The sequence below is a fragment of the Rhinoderma darwinii genome, unplaced genomic scaffold (genome assembly GCF_050947455.1).
Source record: "Rhinoderma darwinii isolate aRhiDar2 unplaced genomic scaffold, aRhiDar2.hap1 Scaffold_69, whole genome shotgun sequence".
In the NCBI taxonomy this organism is placed as follows: domain Eukaryota; kingdom Metazoa; phylum Chordata; class Amphibia; order Anura; family Rhinodermatidae; genus Rhinoderma; species Rhinoderma darwinii.
In genome coordinates this window covers 3,346,775-3,365,765 of record NW_027464249.1, presented here as the reverse complement: position 1 = coordinate 3,365,765, position 18,991 = coordinate 3,346,775, and positions in this window count along the sequence as shown.

Here is an 18,991-nt window from a genome sequence, read left to right as displayed (position 1 = left end):
AGAGATGAAAAAAAAAATGTCAGCCCCCATAGAGAAGTAAAAGAAGCAAAAAAGTAAAAAGTACAACAAAAAAACACAAATAAATACAATTTATTTTAATGACATACTAAAAGCAATATTATATATATATATAAAAAAATAAAATTTCCGTGACACCTTCCCTTTAAAAGGGTTTTCCACGTTCTGACAACTGATGACCTATCCACTGGAAAGGTCATCAGTATATGATCGGTGCGTGTCCGACAACTGGACCCAGCACCGATCCGCCACTCCAGCTGCCTCTGGGCACCGGACAACACTGACGGAAGTAGATGGCTCCGGTCAAAGAATAGAGGCCGAGCTGCAGTTCTGCCGAACGGCCGCTATGCAGTGATCTGAGCAATCTGCTTCCGGCAGTGTTGTCCAGTGTCCGGAGGCAGCTGGACTGGCAGATCGGTGCGGGGTCTGGTGTAGTAACGATTGTTTGCCCCATACATTAACGATGATTGCTCCTTGTGACACGCTGTGTCGTCGATTGGTGCTGGTTTTTATGGTCAGTATCGGGACGTCTAAAAGGACCTTTATTTCCTCAGACACCACCATAACTAGGCATTGGAACCAAGCCTTCCACCTTAGCGGGTAAAGATTAACCTTCTAAAAGGTTCACTATGTACACATAAGGGCTAACGGTAAAAACACAGAGGGGCTCACCATATATCCAGCGTATAACTGTGTCCTCCAAATGTTACGGAGCAGGAGTTGTTCTAGATTCCTCTTTATATCCCAGAAACGTTCATACCATTTTATACAATGAATCGACATATCACAATCTTGTGGCGAAACCAAGCACCGCATGTAAGGAATCTTTAAAAAATCTGCTAGAAGAAGGAATTGGATTAGGAGTATTAGCCAAGAAACAGGCAGAATACTTACTGATAGAATTCCCTATTGTTCCCATATTCCATGGGATGCCAAAAATCCATAAATTTGCATGGTCTTGAAACTTGGGTTATCTGTGACGTAGTTGGCTAGTACTCCTGCAAACAGGCCTGCCATCAGGGTAGTACCGCTGGTACTACTGTCAGGGGCCTGGCCACAAAAGTAAAATAAAGTGGGCAGCCGCCGCTCATCAAGGTTATGATTAGCGGTAATTGGTTTGTAGAAAGGAATGAGACCCTTGCAGCGGCCAGCTCCGCAACTTGGTGAGTGACTGTTTTAAAGCAGTAGATTCAGTTTAATTATTTTTTTCATGTTACCCCTCTGCTCCCACCTTCCCACCTGTCTCTCTCCCCTTCCCCTCCCCAGATCCCAGTCAAGCGTCATATTCACTCTGGCCCAACTCCCGCCTCGGCCACTTTCCGTTCTCTTAGCCTACTCCTCCACCTACATCCTGGTATAATAGCTAAAGAAAATTAGGTTTAGAGTCAGTTAGTTATACGTCAAAATTTTGATCTAAGGTTTGCACACCATGACAGTCGGAAGTCATGTAGACTGGACACTTCCATGATTTGAATACGCTGTGACGTGGCACATTAGGTCACGGGAACGTGGTGTAAAGGATCTGCCAGACACAGCTTCTGTGTCGACGCCCGTGGTTAATCAGTCTGCACCTGCTCCTAGGTCTGATAGAGTGACTCGATCTGCTACCACTCAGGCTGGTAGGCTCAGGAGTGGGAGAACCTATTACAGCCTGGCCAGACGGTTCTAGCTCCCGGCCTCGGTCTATTTATACCTTCATTTCCTGCTTGTCTTTGCCTGTGATTCTTTCCTGTTTTCTGGCTCTGTTGCTCCTGCTATTATTATTGACCTTGCTTCATTTTGACCCTGACTTTACTGACTACGCTCCTGCTCTGCGTTTGGTACCTGGTACACTCCTGGTTTGACTCGACTCATTCACTACGCCTGTTGCTCACTGAGTTGCCGTGGGCAAATGCCCCATTTCCCTTAGCTTCTGTGTACCCTTGTCTGTTTGTCTGTCGTGCAAATATTGAGTGTAGGGACCGTTGCCCAGTTGTACGCCATCGCCTAGGACGGGCCGTGCAAGTAGGCAGGGACTGAGAGGCGGGTAGATTAGGGCTCACCTGTCTGTCTCCCTACCCCGTCATTACACGTGGTATCTAGGTTACATCAACACTTTCATGACGTATCTTGTGGTTCGCGCTTGGGCATTGGAGATGAAGAAGACTGGAAGAAGTCATCATGGCGTTCTGGGCAGGATGAAGAAGAAAAGAGAACGTGAACAACTCCAATCTAAGAAGATGTCACATGTGAGTCACTGAATTTCACTGCACTGTATTCACTTATATGGTCTGCAGAATGCCTGTGTAGGACTGATACCTGTCACAATATGGTGGGAATATTTGTCTTTGTTTTACAACACACGTTTTTAGTACACATTTAAGAGTGTTTAAATTATTTCTATATAGTTGAAGGGTAGACCCCCAAGAATTATTTCCTTTGGTGGGTCCAAGGTACCTCAGTCAGACACTGAGTGTACAGATGCTTGCATTAAGATATTGTATTACTGTCTGTAGCCTTAGAGGAGAATTTATTAACCTTTATTAATCTGCCTCTTACCTGGCATAGAAAAATCCCAAAAGTGCAGGAAAGTTTTTGGGCAGTTTATGCTGCGCTTGGCATTTTTTGAAAAGTGTGTGGCGCTTTGCGGAAAGGGCCGACAATTTTACTATAATTTACGCCAGTAACAGGCGTAATGTAAAGCAGAAATCAACGCCAGCTCCGAGCTAGTGTACAATTTTACATTGAGTGTGTAACAAAAGACCTAAGCCAGACCCTGCATCTCCCCCACTAATCAGACTGTTTTGTGCCACAAGACATGTGTTTTGCCCACACCCGTAAAAAAGAAAAAAAAAAAGATATATATATCTGAGACAGCGCATCTATAAGGGTATATTCGCACGCTGTGTTTTCAGGCGTATTTCGAAGCGTAAACACCTTCAAATACGCCTGAAAAATCGGTAGCCCAATGCCTTCAAACATCTGCCTATTGTATTTTAAAACGGCACGTAAAAAGAAGGAGCATGTCACTTCTTGAGCCATTTTTGGAGATGTTTTTCATTGTGTCAATGGAAAAACAGCTCCAAAAACAGCTAGAAAAAAACACCTCAAAAAATGTTTCCAGCTTCAAAAACGGCTGTAAATCAAAGGCTGTGTTCTCTGAAAACAGCTCTGTAATTTTCAGCCATTTTTTACTTTGCGTGTGAACCCTAAGACTATGACACCTGATAGCTCTGCTACTTGATAGGAGACAGTAGCTCAGCAGACAGTATCACATATAATATGCTGAGATACAACGGCTTAGCAGACAGTATCACACATGCTAGGCCCAATTAAAAGGTTAATTGGGAAAAAATGTCTTAGGGGGGATTCACACGAGCGTGATTTGGCAGCGTGTAGGGCGCGTGGTTTTCGCGCGGCACGCAATGCCCTATAGAAGTCTATGGGGCAGTACACACAGTCCGTGTATTTTGCGCAGCGTTTGTTCGCTGCGCAAAATACGCGACAGGTTCAATAACTCTGCGTATTTCACGCATCACGCACCCATTGAAGTCAATGGGTGCGTGAAAACCACGCATGTCGCACGGAAGCACTTCCGTGCGAACTGTGTGTTTGCGCAACAGCTGTCAAAAGGATGAATGGAAACAGAAAAGCACCACGTGCTTTTCTGTTTCCAAGCATCCAAACGGAGTGTCTTTGCGAGGAGCGAACCCCGACAACCGAAGCTAACTTCACCGGGTTCGGCCAAACTCGTTTTGGCCGAACACGGCCAAAAAATTTCCGGTCCGCAACGTCGGGAGACATTCACTGTGCATGGTGCTGAAAGAGTTAAACTGTTTCAGCACCATGGACAGTGACTTGTGATCCCAAAATACATGAACCTGTAAAAAAAAAACGAAGTTCTAACTTACCGATTACTCCTGTCTCCTTCCTGCAGTCCGACCTCCCGGGATGACACTTCAGTTCAAGTGACAGCTCCAGCCAATCACAGGCCAAGCACAGGCTGCAGCCAATGACAGGCTGCAGCGGTCACTTGGACTGCCGCGTCATCCAGGGAGGTGGGGCCCGATGTCAAGAGAGGCGCGTCACCATGGACGCGTCACCAAGGACGCGTCACCAAGGCAACGGCCGGGAAGTTCTCGGTAAGTAGGAACTTTATCTTTTTTTTTACATGTTTTTCGCTGTTGTGTTCGGCATTCACTGTCGAGGGTGCTGAAAGATTTAGCTCTTTCAGCACCTTGGACAGTGACGGGCATCGACAAGCCTCATCTCTATGATGCCGGCTGCGCGAAAATCACGCAGCCGCGCATCAGACACGCATGACACACGCAGCTGTCAAATGGTTTTTGCGCTCGCAAAACGCCGCGTTGTTTGCGTGCGCAAAAACGCAACGTTCGTGTGAATCTGCCCTTATAGTGTTTTTCGATAAAGGTCACTTGAACTGGTATCATTTAAACAGTTAACCGATGAATGGCGCTGTTTACGTGGAATTTACCCTGCGACCTAATGTACCATATAATGTATTAAAAAAACAATGTAAAAAAACCTACATTTTGTGGGGTGAATTGGAAAAAAAATGTAATTCCGCCATTTCTGTTTTGATTTTACAGTGTTTATCGGGCGCCATGAATTGCATGACAACTTGATTCTGTGGGTCGTTACGATTATGGCGATACCAAATTTATATAGTTTTATTTTTTACTAAATAATTTGTTTTTGTGACGCTGCATTCGAAGATGAATTGCATAGTTTTTCAATGCAACAGCACTTCATAGGGCAGGAATGGGCTTAAACCCACTCTCTGAAGCCCCCCTTCAAGATACATTTAAACTAATCTGTTCCCCATGGCAGAAATGTGTCTTTCCATCTGGCACCTCCACCAGACTCCTTTCAGTCTAGTTTGATATCTTTTAACTCAGAGTTCCTCTTTCTCCCTTTTTTTTATTTCTTCTTTCCCTCCCCCCTTCTTCTCCTTCTCCACCCACTTTATTTGAACTATTTCTAACAGGAGCTATGCAGAATTAGAAAAATATGGCTGTTTTCTTCCAAAAACAGCACCACACCTATCCACAGGTTGTATCTGGTATTGCAGGTTTGCTCCATTGAAGTGAATGGTAATGAGCTGTAATACCACACACAACCTATGGACAGGTGTGGTGCTGGTTTTTGGAGAAAGCAGATAAGTTATCTCATCCTAGACAACCCTTTGTCATGGATAGTTCTTGTGCGGAGATGCTCCCTGCATTACCCCTTTTCCTTATGGCTGCTGATATGTTCTATTCAGCTTTATGGCATCTGTACTAAGTTCATTTCCAGTCATTAAAGGGTTAACACTTCAGACCACTGTGGGTGACGTCACAATGTATGAGTTGTGCAGTGGTAATAAATTCCTGTAGTAATGATGATGAAGGTGCTGATGTCATAAATACAAATGTTTATGACATAAAGAAGATTCCATATTAGAAAGTTTTACTGCCACATTCAGCGCCATATTGGATGGGACTGAGGTCCTTGAGCTTGACTTCCCCACCAATGCCGACCTGATGTAATTTGTAGGTTCTAGCAGGGAAACCCTTCACCCCAGACCACTTCTTCATTACAGTGATGCCATCCTCTTCATACGGGTTGTCTGTAATAGAGGGGGTTTCCAGCAGGAGATCCCCCCTATTAGCCAGAGCGGAGACAGGTGCTACAAGGAGGCATCAGGAGGACCCGTCTCATACGTCGATCGCCCATTAATTTTAATGGGTGCCCAGGAAGAGAGACACCCGCCTAGCCAACCAGATCAGCCGATTTATGTGTTTTATGTCGTTCGTTCGTTCGTTCGTTCGCTCGTTCATTGTATTGTCTTTCCTTTAAAATCTGAGAAAATTCTGTTACAAATTCTATTTTGGCACCTTCTAAGCCCAGAGGAAGGGCAATCCTCCAGCCATGGTTTCCCTAGAGGTTTCCCCCACAGGGGGTTTTTCCTTTCCTGCGTGCTGGAAGGTGACCCTTCGTGAGTCGGAGGTTTGCCATTTTGGGTTTGGTCATATAATATAATAAAAGTTTTGACCATTTAACACCCAATTATAATGTTTTGTGTCTTTATTTTGCATTCTTTGGTTTGGTGATTGGGATTCTGGGTCTATCACATATCACAAAATCATAAGGCCGGACATCTACTTCCCACACTGACATAGAATGGAGACAACAAGCGTTGCAGCACAATTAAGTGTACACATCCTTACATTAAGATATTGTATTACAGTCTGTAGCCTTTGGGGGGAATATATTAACCTTTCTACAACAGTTTATTAGCGTAGAAAATTCACAAAATACGCAAATGTCAGGATTTTTGGGGGCAAAAAATGAGCGGGGCTTAGCAGAAATGGCCAACAATTTTACAATAATTTACGCCAGTAACTGATGTAAATTATAGCAGAAATCTATATGTATAATGCGGCCCAGATTTATCTCTGGGGGGCGTAACAAGGCAAAGGTCCGTGCCGGACCCATACCTCCCCCCCCCCCAATCAGACTGTATGCCCCCCCCAATCAGACAATAAAATACATTTAAAAAATGTACTTACCTCACCACTCCGATTCTCCCTCCCGGATTCCCTCAGGCTCTTACAGCAGGCCGCAGCACGTAGAAAGTACTGATGACAGGCCGCGTTGCAGCTAAAAGATGCGACACATTTATTAAGAGTCGTTCGCCTGTTAATAAATGTGTTGCATCTTACTCCAGCAAACTGTTTAATAGGACTGGTGTATGAAACGCCAGTATTAAAGGGAATGTGTCGCTAGGAATTATTTTTTTTTTTCAGTTAAACAATTAGTATATAAGTGATTAAACATTGTTTTAATTTTTTAATTTTTTCACAAGTCAGGAAATATTATAAATCAGATTCTAATTTATAACATTTCCATGTGCTGGTCACTAGAGGGAGCAATTCCCAAAATTGCAGCATTGGCATGTGGTAAAGCAACCTCATTGCCTTATGCTGCAAATTTGGAGTAGGCACACTCGCTCTGCCCCAGCACACACCAGTAAACATACCTACCAACTTTCAAGTATCTAATCTAAGTAATCTCCGCCCACACATACCCGGTTCAGCCCACTCATTATTATGTTCCCATAGGACCCCCCACACAGTATAATGACAAATAGCTGCCCCCATACAGTTTAATGCCCCCTTAGCTACCCCTAATACCAGTGCGCACATATAAAGCGCCAGTGCCCATATAGATAGTGTCACACACAGTGCCCATGTAGATGGGGCCACCCCCCCAGGGATTCCACTCCAGGAGGAGCCCCTGCCGTCACTGTCCATATATGGACAGTGATGTAAGGCATTCCCTATAGGAGCAGAATCTCTGTCCAGATGGGGCGCCCATCAAGAGCGGTAAGCCGCCCAGTACTCACTATAGCAGCGCTATATACGCATTATATTTTGCACCGATCCAGTCCCCAGCACGGCTCAGTGCCCGAAGAAGGTCTTATCGACCGAAACTTCTAAGTCGCACATGTAGCCTCTGGCATCCATCCAATAAAGATATATATTCCTGGGACAGCGTAACAGCGCCCGGAATCCTGGACTGCCGCCCTATATCCGGGACGATTAGGAGGTATGCAGTAATTAGGACCATGCACATGCGCTGATTCCACAGTAAATGCTTGTTCATGAGCCTGCAAAGGAGGAGCTGCTCAGTTTGCCATTAGGGTGATGACTGACGGATAAGGCCTCGTTCACATCTGCACTATTGTCTCTGGTAAAATCACGTCCCCCCGCCTGACGGAAAGCCAATGGAACCCACTAAAGTCAATGGGTTCTATCGGCAGGTGGCGGTGTCCATTGTGCGACGGAACAGTTACTTCCGTTATTCCTTTGTTCTGCACCACTGATGGAGCAGAACAACGAAACACACCAACGTAGGTGTGAACAGGGCATTAGAGAGATAACTGAATACAGCAGCTGGCCATGAACTGAAATACACTGCAGGTACAGAAGACAAATGGTAGACCAATTAGAAATGTGATTTATTTTACAAAATACATAAAAGGCAATTAAAAAAACAAACAGTGCAAAGGTGTACATAGCCTTTAAGGGTATGTGCACACGATAGCAGGCTTTTACGTCTGAAAAGACAGACTGTTTTCAGGAGAAAACAGCTGCCTTGTTTCAGACGTAAATGCTCCTCCTCGCATTTTGCGATGCTTCTCTGACAGCCGTAAATTTTGAGCTGTGCTTCATTGAGTTCAATGAAGAACGGCTCAAATTACGTCTGAAAGAAGTGCCCTGCACTTCTTTTGACGAGTCTGTATTTTGACAGCTGTCAAACGACGACGCGTAAATGACAGGTTGTCTGCACAGTACTTCGGCAAACCCATTCAAATGAATGGGCAGATGTTTGCCGACGTATTGTAGCCTTATTTTCAGACGTAAAACGAGGCATAATACGCCTCGTTTACGTCTGAAAATAGGTTGTGTGAACCCAGCCTAAGCAATCAGGAGGAATATTTTCAGATTCTGCTGGACTTCTCCCATATACCGGCATTTCAGGCATCCTATTGGTCCACGGTGTCCTCAATGCCCACCCCATTTACTTCTTCTTTAGCCACAATGCCCGCACGCCACAGCAAGCTGACAGTGCCCGCCCTAATGGTATATACAGGGGTGATGGAGATTTTATACTGAGATAATGGTGGGCTGGTACATACATGGATAATGGTGGTTATATATGGGGATGATGGCTGGTATATACAGGGATGATGGGAGTCCCTTATATAACCCCCATATTCCCTGTATATTACCCCCAAAAGGGGAGATCAGCAGCACATCGCAGTCCAAAACTCATGGAAAACTATTTTATGTTTCACCCATCCCACCCATCGCTGGATGTGGGTATACTAGGACACATGACCAATATGATAATATTTTAATATAGAATTGTACATCCTAGTATAAAGCTAAAGAAAATTAGCTTATGAGGTTTAGAGTTAGTTATATGTCGAAATTTAAATCTAAGGTATGCGCACCGTGACGGGCGGTAGTCATGTAGACTGAACGCTTCCATGATTTGAATAAGCTGTGACGTGGCATATTGGGTCACGTGAACGTGGTATACAGGTTACATCAACACTTTCATGACATATCTTGTGGTTCACGCTAGGGCATTGGAGATGAAGAAGACTGGAAGTTAACATGGTGTTCTGGGCCGGATGAAGAAGAAAAGGGAACATGAACGACTCCATTCTGAGAAGATGTCACCTGTGAGTCACTGAATTTCACTGCACTGTATTCACTTACACTACCGTTCAAAAGTTTGGGGTCACCCAGACAATTTTGTGTTTTCCATGAAAACTCACACTTATATTTATCAAATGAGTTGCAAAATGACTAGAAAATATAGTCAAGACATTGACAAGGTTAGAAATAATGTTTTTTATTTGAAATAATAATTTTCTCCTTCAAACTTTGCTTTCATCGAAGAATGCTCCATTTGCAGCAATTACAGCATTGCAGACCTTTGGCATTCTAGCTGTTAATTTGCTGAGGTAATCGGGAGAAATTTCACTCCATGCTTCCAGAAGTCCCTCCCACAAGTTGGATTGGCTTGATGGGCACTTCTTGCGTACCATACGGTCAAGCTGCTCCCACAACAGCTCTATGGTGTTGAGATCTGGTGACTGCGCTGGCCACTGCATTACAGATAGAATACCAGCTGCCGGCTTCTTCCCTAAATAGTTCTTGCATAATTTGGAGGTGTGCTTTGGGTCATTGTCCTGTTGTAGGATGAAATTGGCTCCAATCAAGAGCTGTCCACAGGGTATGGCATGGCGTTGCAAAATGGAGTGATAGCCTTTCTTATTCAAAATCCCTATTACCTTGTACAAATGTCCCACTTTACCAGCACCAAAGCAACCCCAGACCATCACATTACCTCCACCATGCTTGATAGATGGTGTCAGGCACTCTTCCAGCATCTTTTCAGTTGTTCTGCGTCTCACAAATGTTCTTCTGTGTGATCCAAACACCTCAAACTTCGATTCGTTTGTCCATAACACTTTTTTCCAATCTTCCTCTGTCCAATGTCTGTGTGCTTTTGCCCATATTAATCTTTTCCTTTTATTAGCCAGTCTCAGATATGGCTTTTTCTTTGCCACTCTGCCCTGAAGACCAGCATCCCGGAGTCGCCTCTTCACTGTAGACGTTGACACTGGCATTTTGCGGGTACTATTTAATGAAGCTGCCAGTTGAGGACCTGTGAGGCATCTATTTCTCAAAGTAGAGACTCTAATGTACTTGTCTTGTTGCTCAGTTGTGCAGCGGGGCCTCCCACTTGTCTTTCTACTCTGGTTAGAGCCTGTTTGTGCTGTCTTCTGAATGGAGTAATACACACCGTTGTAGGAAATCTTCAGTTTCTTGGCAATTTCTCGCATGGAATAGCCTTCATTTCTAAGAACAAGAATAGACTGTCGAGTTTCACATGAAAGCTCTCTTTTTCTAGCCATTTGGAGAGTTTAATCGAACCCACAAATGTAATGCTCCAGATTCTCAACTAGCTCAACGGAAGGTCAGTTTTATAGCTCCTCTAAACAGCAAAACTGTTTACAGCGGTGCTAACATAATTGCACAAGGGTTTTCAAGTGTTTTATAATCATCCATTAGCCTTCTAACACAGTTAGCAAACACAATATACCATTAGAACACTGGAGTGATGGTTGCTGGAAATGGGCCTCTATACACCTATGTAGATATTGCATTAAAAACGAGACGTTTGCAACTAGAATAGTCATTTACCACATTAACAATGTATAGAGTGTATTTCTAATTAATTTAATGTTATCTTCATTGAAAAAAACTGTGCTTTTCTTTCAAAAATAAGGAAATTTCTTAGTGACCCTAAACTTTTCAACGGTAGTGTATATGGTCTGCAGAATGCCTGTGTAGGACGGATATCTGTTCTCTGAAAACAGCTCTGTAATTTTCAGCCATTTTTGACTTTGCGTGTGAACCCTAAGACTATGTGTAAAGGGTTTGCCAGACATAGGTTCAGTGCCGACGCCCGGGGTTAACCAGCCTTCATCAGCTCCAAGGTCTGCTAGAGTGACGTGGTCTCTTACCACTCAGTCTGGCAGGCTAAGGAGAGGGAGAACCTATCACAGCCTGGCCTGACGGTTCTAGCTCCCGCCCTTGGTCTATTTTTACCCTCGCTTGGGCGCACAGGTATTTCCCGCAAACATGAAGCCTAATAAAATCTTGCTTCCCTTTCAGGTCTCTATTGATGGAAGGCCTGCCACCGACAGTGCCTTTGTGGATTCAGGGTCTGCTACTAATATTATGTCTGTGGATTTTGCTATGTCTCTAGCTATGCCATTAATTGATTTGCCTAAACCTGTCGCGGTAGTGGGTATTGATTCCACACCGCTTGCTAATGGTTATTTTACGCAGCATACCCCTGTTTTTGAACTCAATGTTGGCTCCATTCATTTGGAGCAGTGTTCTGTGTTAGTGATGCAGGGGTTATCGTCCGATTTGATTTTAGGCCTTCCTTGGTTGCAGACACATAATCCCACTTTTAACTGGAATACTGGTGATCTTACTAAATGGGGTAATGAATGCATGACGTCATGTTTTTCTAATAATTTGGTTTCTCTCATTGAGGAGGTGAACACTCTACCTGAGTTTAGTCGGGACTTCGCTGATGTCTTTTCTAAAAGGGCCTCCGAACAGTTACCTCCTCATAGAGAGTACGATTGCGAAATCGATTTGGTACCAGGAGCTAAGCTCCCTAAAGGTAGGATATTTAATCTCTCTTGTCCTGAACGTCAAGCCATGAGAGAATATATCCAAGAAAGCCTGGCCAAGGGTTACATTCGCCCCTCTACTTCTCCGGTAGGTGCTGGCTTCTTCTTCGTGGGGAACAAGGATGGTGGTCTTAGGCCGTGCATTGATTACCGAAATTTAAATAAAATCACTGTAAGGAACCAATATCCCCTTCCTTTGATTCCTGATCTCTTCAATCAGGTTCAGGGGGCCCAATGGTTCTCTAAGTTCGATCTTCGGGGGGCTTATAACCTTATCCGGATCAGAGAGGGGGATGCATGGAAGACTGCGTTTAATACACCCGAAGGTCATTTCGAATATCTCGTCATGCCCTTTGGGTTGTGTAATGCTCCCGCGGTCTTACAGAATTTCATAAATGAGATTTTAGGAAACTATCTGGGGGTATTTCTTGTAGTGTACCTTGATGATATACTTGTGTTGTCTAAGGACTGGTCCTCCCACATTGAGCATGTCAGGATGGTGCTCCAGGCCCTTTGGAAAAACAAACTCTTTGCAAAAAACGAAAAATGTGTGTTTGGTGTGCAGGAGATACCATTTTTGGGTAAAATCCTCACTCCTAATGAATTCCGCATGGACCCTGCCAAGGTTTAGGCTGTGGCAGAATGGGTCCGCCCTGCCTCCCTGAAGGCCTTACAGTGTTTCCTGGGGTTTGCTAATTATTACAGGAGATTTATTGCTAACTTCTTGGTCATCGCTAAGCCTCTTACGGACCTTACTCGTAAAGGTGCTGATCTCCTCCACTGGCCTCCGGAGGCGGTCCAGGCCTTTGAGGTCCTTAAGAGGTGCTTTGTCTCTGTCCCAGTGCTGATTCAGCCTAACCAAATGGAGCCATTTATCATGGAGGTTGACGCCTCCGAGGTGGGAGTGGGTGTTGTCTTGTCCCAGGGTACTAGGTCTCTCACCCATCTCCGTCCCTGTGCCTACTTCTCCAGGAAGTTCTCCTCCACTGAGAGAAACTATGACGTTGGCAACCGCAAACTCTTAGTGTAATGTCGGGGTAGGGAGACAGACAGGTGAGCCCTAATCTACCCGCAACTCAGTCCCTGCCTACTTGCACGGCCCATTCTAGGTGACGGCGTACAACTGGGCGACGGTCCCTACTCTCAATATGTGCACGACAGAAAAAACTTACAAGGGTACACAGAAGCTAAGGGAAATAGGGCAGTTGCCCACGGCAACACCGTGAGTAACAAGAGTAGTGAACGAGTCGAGTCAAACCGGGAGTGTACGTGGTGCCAAACGCAGAGCAGGAGAGTAGTCAGTAAAGCCAGGGTCAATATGAAGCAGAGGTCAATAGGAAAAGCAGGAACAGCAGAGCCAGGAAGCAAGAGAATCACAGGCAAAGGACAAGCAGGAAATAAAGGTATAAGTAGACAAAAGGCGGGAGCTAGGACCGTCTGGCCAGGCTGTGATAGGTTCTCCCACTCCTCAGCCTACCAGCCTGAGTGGTAGCATAACAAGTCACTCTAGCAGACCTAGGCACAGATGCAGGCTGATTAACCACGGGTGTTGACACAGACGCTGTGTCTGGCAAATTCTTTGCAGTACCCCCTCTTTTATGAGAGGCCACTGGACCCTTCCTAGGTGGCCCTGGCTTGTTGGGGAACCGAAGATGGAACTTCCTAAGCAATAACCCGGCGTAAACATCCGGGGGGGACCCAAGTCCTCTCCTCAGGCCCGTATCCTCTCCAATGGACCAGGTACTGCAGGGAACCTTGGACCATTCTGCTGTCCACAATATTGGCCACCTCGAATTCTACCCCTTCAGGGGTCAGAACAGGGACCGGAGGTTTCCTCGAGGTAGCCAAGGACGGGGAGCAGCGTTTCAGGAGGGAGGCATGGAACACGTTGTGTATTTTAAAAGATGGGGGTAACCTCAGCCGGAAGGAGACAGGGTTAAGGACCTCAATGACCTTGTAAGGCCCTATATACAGGGGAGCAAATTTTTTGGACGGAACTTTAAGGCACACATTTTTTGAAGACAACCACACCAGATCCCCGACTACAAACAAGGGTTTAGTAGAATGTCTTTTATCTGCCTGAGTCTTTTGTGTGCTGGGACGCCTGAAGGTTCTTCTGAACCTGGGCCCAGACTGTGCACAGTTCCCGATGAATGACATCTACCTCAGGATAGTTGGACCCACCAGGAGAAACGGAGGAGAACCGTGGGTTAAACCCAAAATTACAGAAAAAGGGGGAGACCCCTGACGAGTTACTGACCCGGTTATTAAGGGGAAATTCGGTGAGGGGAATGAAGGAGACCCAATAATCTTGACAGTCAGAGATAAAACACCTTAAATATTGTTCTAGAGACTGATTAGTCCTCTCAGTTTGGCCATTAGTTTCAGCATGGAAGGCCGAGGAGAAGGACAGATCAATCTCCAGACTCTTACAGAAGGCTCTCCAAAACAATGAAACAAATTGTACCCCTCTGTCAGAAACAATATTGACAGGAACCCCATGGAGACGCAGAATGTGTTTGACAAGCAAGGTAGCTAACGTCTTGGCATTGGGTAGTTTCTTGAGGGGTACAAAGTGGCACATCTTACTGAAGCGGTCTAGTACAACCCACACCACCGACTTACCTTCGGATGGAGGCAGATCAGTGATAAATTCCATGGAGATATGTGTCCAATGTCTCTGGGGAATGGGCAAGGAACATAGTAAGCCCGCTGGTCGGGACCTGGGAGTCTTGGACCTAGCACAAATTTCACAAGCGGCAACGTAGGCCTTAACGTCTTTAGGCAATCCAGGCCACCAATAGGTTCTAGAAATTAGGTGCTTGGTACCCGGGATGCCTGGATGGCCAGATAGTGCAGAGTCATGATTCTCGCTGAGCAACCTTAGCAGGAATTGCAGGGGAACAAACAGCTTGTTCTCAGGAAGATTCTCGGGAGCTGAACCTTGATCAGCCGCAATTTCGGAGACTGTCTGAATCCACAGAGGATATGATTATACCTGGGGGCAAAATACAAGCGGGATCCTCCTCAGGCTGGCAGGCTGAGGAGAGGGAGAACCTATCACAGCCTGGCCTGATGGTTCTAGCTCCCGCCCTTGGTCTATTTTTACCCTCACTTGCAGCATATTCCTTGCCTGTGATTGTCTGGTTTCCTGGCTCTGCGATTCTTGCTATTTACCTTATTAACCGTTGTTACCTATTGACCCTGGCTTAACTGACTATTCTCCTGCTCTGATTTGCTACTTTGTACTCTCCTGGTTTGTCTCGGCTCGTTTACCACTGCCTGTTGCTCACGGTGTTTCCATGGGCAACTGCCCCTACCTCCCCCTTTTTCTTCTGTGTGCCCTTGTCTTGTGTTGTCTGTCTTGCACTTATTGAGCGTAGGAAACGTCGCCCAGTTGTACGCTGTCACTTAGGACGGGCCGTGCAAGTAGGCAGGGACTAAAATCCATGGAGATATGGGTCCAAGGTCTCTGGGGAATGGGCAAAGAACGTAGTAAGCCCGCTGGTCGGGACCTGGGAGTCTTGGACCTAGCACAAATTTCACAAGCGGCGACGTAGGCCTTAATGTCTTTAAGCAACCTAGACCACCAATAGGTTCTAGAAATGAGGTGATTGGTACCCAGGATGCCTGGATGGCCAGATAGTGCGAAGTCATGGTTCTCCCTGAGCAACCTTAGCCGAAATTGCAGGGGAACAAATAGCTTGTTCTCAGGAAGGTTCTGGGGAGCAGAAGCTTGATCAGCCGCAATTTTGGCGACTAAGTCTGAATCCACAGAGGATATGATTATACCTGGGGGCAAAATACAAGCGGGATCCTCCTCAGGAGGAGGGCTGGCCATGAGGCTACGCGACAGAGCATCAGCTTTAATATTTTTTGACCCAGCCCTATAGGTAACCACAAAGTTGAATCTCGTAAAAAAACAACGCCCATCGAGCTTGTCTCGGGTTTAGCCTCCGGGCAGACTCTAGGAAAACCAGATTCTTGTGGTCAGTAAGGACCGTTACCTGGTGCCCAGCCCCCTCCAGGAAGTGGCGCCACTCTTCAAAGGCCCATTTAATGTCTAAGTGTAAAGGATTTGCCAGACACAGCATTTGTGTCAATGCCCGTGGGTAATCATCCTGCATCTGTGCCTAGGTCTGCTAGAGTGACTCGTTCTGCTACCACTCAGGCTGGTAGGCTGAGGAGTTGGAGAACCTATCACAGCCTTGCCAGACGGTCCTAGCTACCGCCCTTTGTCTATTTATACCTTCACTTGCTGCTTGTCCTTTGCCTGTGATTCTCTTCCTTCCTGGCTCTGCTGTTCCTGCTTTTCCTATTGACCTCTGCTTCATATTGACCCTGGCTTTACTGACTACTCTCCTGCTCTGCGTTTGGCACCACGTACACTCCTGGTTTGACTCGGCTCGTTCACTACTCTTGTTGCTCATGGTGTTGCCGTGGGCAACTGCCCCATTACCCTTAGCTTCTGTGTACCCTTGTCTGTTTGTCTGTTGTGCACATATTGAGCTTAGGGACCGTCGCCCAGATGTACGCCATCGCCTAGGACGGGCCGTGCAAGTAGGCAGGGACTGAGTTTCGGGTAGATTAGGGCTCACCTGTCCGTCTCCCTACCCCGTTTCATTACACTATGGCACCTGATAGCTCTGCTACATGATAGGAGACAGCGGCTTAGCAGACAATATCACATATAATATGCTTAGACACAAAGGCTTAGCAGACAGTATCACACATGCTAGGCCCAATTAGAAGGTTAATTGTGAAAAAATTTCTTGGTGTTTTTCGATAAAGGTCACTTGAACTGGTATCATTTAAACAGTTAACCGATGAATGGCGATGTTTATGTGGAATTTACCCTGCGGCCTAATGTACCATATAATGTTTTACATTTTTTTTTTTAAAAACCTACATTTTGTGGGGTGAATTGAAAAAAAACCTGTAATTCCGCCATTTCTGTTTTGATTTTACAATGTTCATCGGGTGGCATGAATTGCATGATAACTTGATTCTGCGGTTCGTTACGATTATGGTGATACCAAATTTATATAGTTTTATTTTTTACAAAACAATTTGTTTTTGTGACGCTGCATTCGAAGATGAACTGCATAGTTTTTCAATGCAACAGCACTTCATAGGGCGGGAAGGGGTTAAAACCCACTCTCTGAAGCCCCCCTTCAAGATACATTTCAACTAATCTGGTCCCCATGGCAGAAATATGTCTTTCCATCTGGCACCTCCAGCAGACTCCTTTCAGTCTAGTTTGATTTCTTTTACCTCAGAGTTCCTCTTTTTACCTTTTTTTAATTTCTTTTCTCCCCCTTTTTTTTTTCTATTTCTAACAGGGGCTGTGCAGGATTAGAAAAATATGGCTGCTTTCTTCCAAGAACAGCACCACACCTATCCACAGGTTGTTTCTGGTATTGCAGGTTTGCTCCATTGAAGTGAATGGTAATGAGCTGTAATACCACACACAACCTATGGACAGGTGTGGTGCTGGTTTTTGGAGAAAGCAGACAAGTTATCTTATCCTGGACAACCCTTTGTCATGGATTGTTCTTGTGCGGAGATGCTCCCTGCATTATCCCTTTTCCTTTATGGCCGCTGATATGTTCTATTCAGCTTTATGGCCTCTGTGGTAAGTACACTGCCAGTCATTAAAGGGTTAACACTTCAGACCACTGTGGGTGAAGTCACAATGAACGAGGCGGCAGTGGTAAGAAACTCCTGTAGTAATGATGATGAATGCGCTGATGTCATAAATACAAATGTTTATGACATAAAGAAGATTCCATATTAGAAGGTTTTACTGCCACATTCAGCGCCATATTGGATGGGACTGAGGACCTTGAGCTTGACTTCCCCACCAATGCCGACCTGATGTAATTTGGAGGTTCTAGCAGGGAAACCCTTCACCCAAGACCACTTCTTCATCACAGTGATGCCATCCTCTTCATACGGGTTGTCTGTAATAGAGTAATAGAGGGGGGTTTCCAGCAGGAGACCCCCCCCCTATTAGCCAGAGCGGAGACAGGTGCTACAAGGAGGCATCTGGAGGACCCCTCTGGAGGACCCGTCTCAACCGAGCATCGCCCATTCATTTTAATGGGTGCCCAGGAAGAGAGACTTCTGCCTAGCCAACCAGATCAGCCGATTTATGTGTTTTTTGTCGTTCGTTCGTTCGTTCGTTCGTTCGTTCGTTCGTTCGTTCGTTCGTTCGTTCGTTCGTTCATTGTATTGTCTTTCCTTGAAAATCTGAGAAAATGTACAAATTCTGTTACAAATTCTATTTTGGCACCTTCTAAGCCCAGAGGAAGGGCAATCCTCCAGCCATGGTTTCCCTAGAGGTTTCCCCCACAGGGGGTTTTTCCTTTCCTGCGTGCTGGAGGGTGACTCTTCGTGAGTCGGAGGTTTGCCATTTTGGGTTTGGTCATATAATATAATAAAAGTTTTGACCATTTAACACCCAATTATAATGTTTTGTGTCTTTATTTTGCATGACTTGGGGTAAATTGAGTGATGTATGTGTATGCAAATTACAGTTACCTATATATCTGTTCCCCATTCATAACCCACACCTTTCTCTCAAGAAGACTTGACACCGAGGGTTTGGATAAAGTGGCCACAGCAGCCATTTTATTAAGAAATAAATATAAAAGTTAGTTAACTCAATTAACAATAAATAAATAATATCCATATTATTTATTAACAAAAACAATAATAAATCAATAATGCACGAACCATAAATTATAACCCAAACACGTCAGACACCACTGACAAATAAACATTAACACATAGACTAGGAAAAGTCCTTGGAGCTATCATTAACTTTTTATGTTACCTGCTATCTGCCCCACCATTTTACCCCCAGCCGTAAAAACCCGGCTCAGAGGCACCAATATTCCTGGCAGATGCCGTAAGATAACTGCCACCTCTCCCAAGGGATAACACCCTAAGGAAACGACACTATCCAACCGCCAGACAGTGTCCTTTCATCTTTAAAACCCGGGAGGATCCATACCCACGATGCATCCCCCCCCCCCACATAATTATTTGTCTAACTCCAAGGACTCCCCAGCAGCTGCCATGACAAAACGAAAATACCCACCGAAAGACCCCACCCGTCCTCATACTTCCCTGACCATATGATCCAATACTAACAAAAAAGGGGGAGGGCGGGCGGGGATGTCTTACTCTGTGTGC